We start from the raw sequence: 3,179 nt of genomic DNA, 5'->3' as shown, positions 1-3,179 counted from the left end.
GAGCCAACAAACCAGGGCCCAGAGGAGCCTGTGGAGTCTGAAGCACCAACCAAGGATCATTCATGGACTAGACCTAGGTCCTCTACATAGATGTAGCCAATGGGCAGCTCAGGCTTCATGTGGGTCCCCTAGTGAGAGGAGCAGAGGATGTCTCTGACATGGACTCTGTGGCATGCTTTTCAATCACTATTCCCCTGCAGGGACTGCATTGCCAGGCCACATGTGAAGAGGACTAAATCAGTCCTGATGTGACTTGCTGAGCTGCGGTGGGTGGGTAGGGGGTTTCCCCTTTTCTGATGAATAGGAGGAGTGAGAAGGGGAGCAGAGGACAGAACTGGAATAAAGGAGGGAGGGAACTATGACAAAAACATGAAGTGAATAAAAAATAATAATAAATGTAACCAAATCACTTGATCCTCCAAATATGTCTTCTTTAAAGAGAATAAGGAGAGGTGAATAGAAGTAGTTAATCATTTTGCTTTAATTTTAGTTGTGCCTCAACAGATGACCAAATATGTTACTAAAGCAAGCTCATATTCTAGCACTTTCTGTGGTAAGCTCTTATGGATAACAGCGTACTTTCTTTTTTTTAATTTTGTAATTATATTTATGTACAGAAAACTTAGCAGTGTACATTTAACCCAGTTTAGTGGTGAGTTCTTTGGCCTTTGCCTTTTCTAGCTTGGCAATGCGAGCCACAGAATTAGGACCCAGGACATTGCCTCCCCAATGGCAACGGATCTCATCATATCTGTCATTGTAATTGGTCCTAATAGCTTCCACCAGCTTAGCCAGAGCACCCTTGTCTTCCGAGTTAACCTGTGTGAAGGCAACAGTGGTGCAAGTCTTCCTGTGGACCAGCCACCCAAGCCTGGCCTTTCCCTTGATGATGCAGTAGAGGACCCCCATCTTTCGACACAGGGCAGATAGGAAGGCCACCAGCTCAATGGGGTCTACGTCATGGGAAATCGTCTAGTTCTCCAACAAGTTGGTGACTGTATTGACCCCTGCTCGAAGGACAGTTGGTCTCTCAGTTAGGATGTCCCCTTTCCCAGCAGCTTTCTTTGCTTTAGCTTCTTCTCCTGCTTTGCCTTTGGCCTGTACCTGTGGGCAAGCCTAAGCAACTGGGTAGCTGTTTGCTGGTCCAGGGCCTGGGTGAATTGAGTAATGACAGGAGGTACTTTGAGACGCTTTGCCGCTGCAACGTGATGTAGTGGGGCCATTTAAGGAAGTGAGTGAGATCTCTTTTGGGCTGGATGTCCTACTGATGCAGAAGTTCTTGGGCCTCTTCTCAAACAAAGGATTGACCACCTTTTTGGCCTCCTGTTTTTCCTCCGTGGCGGAGGCTGGGGCCACCTTCCCCTTGGCCTTCTTTCCTTTGTGCATCTTGCTGGACTGGAGGAGAGAGAAAGCAAAGGCAATTGTCACAGGGTACTTTCTGATCAAGCTTGTTTATCAAAGGTAGACAAAGTTAAAATGAGAGCTATTTCATGAAAAGCTTGAATAGGATCAGAGATCTTAGTTGCAAAAGGATGATTATCTTTGTATCATTGAGAGGTCAATGATACACTCTCCAATGAGTCCAATGAGGACCTTTCAAATGATTGGAGCCAATGTTTAAAAATACAGTATTTGTAAAGATCAGGAACCTAACCAACTTCTGTAAAAGAAAGACTTTTTAAAATACAACCTGATTAAGTTGATTGAAAATGTGGCTTTGCTATGTCTCTCTGTGTCTGTCTGTCTGTCTGCCTGTCTCTGAGATAGAGATTCTCTCTACAGCCTTGGCTGTCCTGGACTTACTTTGTAGACCAGCCTGGAATTCACAGAGATCCACCTGCTTCTGCCTCCCTGAGGGCTGGGATTACAGAATTATACCCTTCTCTTTTTTTTTTTTTTTTTTTATTAATTTATTCTTGTTACATCTCAATGTTTATCCCATCCCTTGTATCCTCCCATTCCTCCCCCCCCATTTTCCTATTATTCCCCTCCCCTATGACTGTTCCTGAGGGGGATTACGTCCCCCTATATATTCTCATAGGGTATCAAGTCTCTTCTTGGCTACTTGCTGTCCTTCCTCTGAGTGCCACCAGGTCTCCCCCTCCAGGGGACATGGTCAAATGTGAGGCACCAGAGTATGTGAGAAAGTCGTATCACACTCTCCACTCAACTGTGGAGAATATTCTGACCATTGGCTAGATCTGGAAAGGGGTTTAAAGTTTACCTCCTGTATTGTCCTTGGCTGGTGCCTTAGTTTGAGCGGGACCCCTGGGCCCAAATCTGCCTATCATATTGTTCTACTTGTAGATTTCTAGGACCTTCTCTTAATGTTTAACTTTCACATATTAATTTTCGAATCTCTCCCCCTTGTGTGTTAGATCTAAGTGCACCAGTGTTCAGAATGAGACTTTTGGAAAATGATTGAATCATGATGGCTTTGGCTTAATCTTTGATATAAACAATTCATATATTCAAGTTTAATGGTTTATCCATGGTAGAAACTTAGGAGGTGGAGCCCAATTGGAGGAAATACATCATTGGGGCTATGTCTGAAAATATATTAAAGTCAAGTCCTTTGCCTTTTCTCTTTGCTTCTGGTCTACTGTTTTCTTCAGTATATAATGCTTCAGCACAAAACCAGGGGGAAAATCAGGACAAGAAACCTCGGAAATTAAAAAAAAAAAAAAAAAAAAAAGGAAAGTTTTACTCCTATTAGTTGACTTTTCTTAATCATCCTAGTTACAGTGACAGAAATCTGATCATCATATCCATTTGAGGAAAGGGCTTTCTTTATCCATTTCTTATTTGTCAGACCATATTTCTATCTTATTTATATTTCTCATGTCTACTTCACCCTCTCTTGAAGTCTCCTCCGTACATTCTAATAATTTTATTGACTTTTTCTGTTCATAAGGATGAATGACTTTAGTATTTTCAAATTCAGTGGTCAGTTGTTAGTTTTCTGTCCTCAACTGCTCTAAAACCACCATTTAATAAAGTTGCTCAATTAATCCCTGGAACACATTTCTGATCTAGCTTCTAGAACATATCAATTTCCTGGTCCTTTTACTACTTGATCTTATTTACTCACCTTACTAGATATGCAAATACTGTGATGCCTCAGGGTCATGCCATCAACTATCCTTTTTCTTTCTTTAAGTGGTTTTATCTTAAAAGAA

General features: G+C 42.0%; 1 pseudogene; it reads right to left on the bottom strand.

The window, feature by feature from the left end:
• Window positions 1-636: 636 nt before the first annotated feature.
• Window positions 637-1,386, bottom strand: LOC127185940 (60S ribosomal protein L7a-like; annotated as a pseudogene).
• Between the last annotated feature and the right edge of the window lie 1,793 nt (window positions 1,387-3,179).

Source organism: Acomys russatus, chromosome X (assembly GCF_903995435.1).
Source record: "Acomys russatus chromosome X, mAcoRus1.1, whole genome shotgun sequence".
NCBI classification, from domain to species: domain Eukaryota; kingdom Metazoa; phylum Chordata; class Mammalia; order Rodentia; family Muridae; genus Acomys; species Acomys russatus.
Note: the sequence above shows the minus strand (reverse complement) of the source record. Positions and strands in the feature narration are given on the sequence as shown.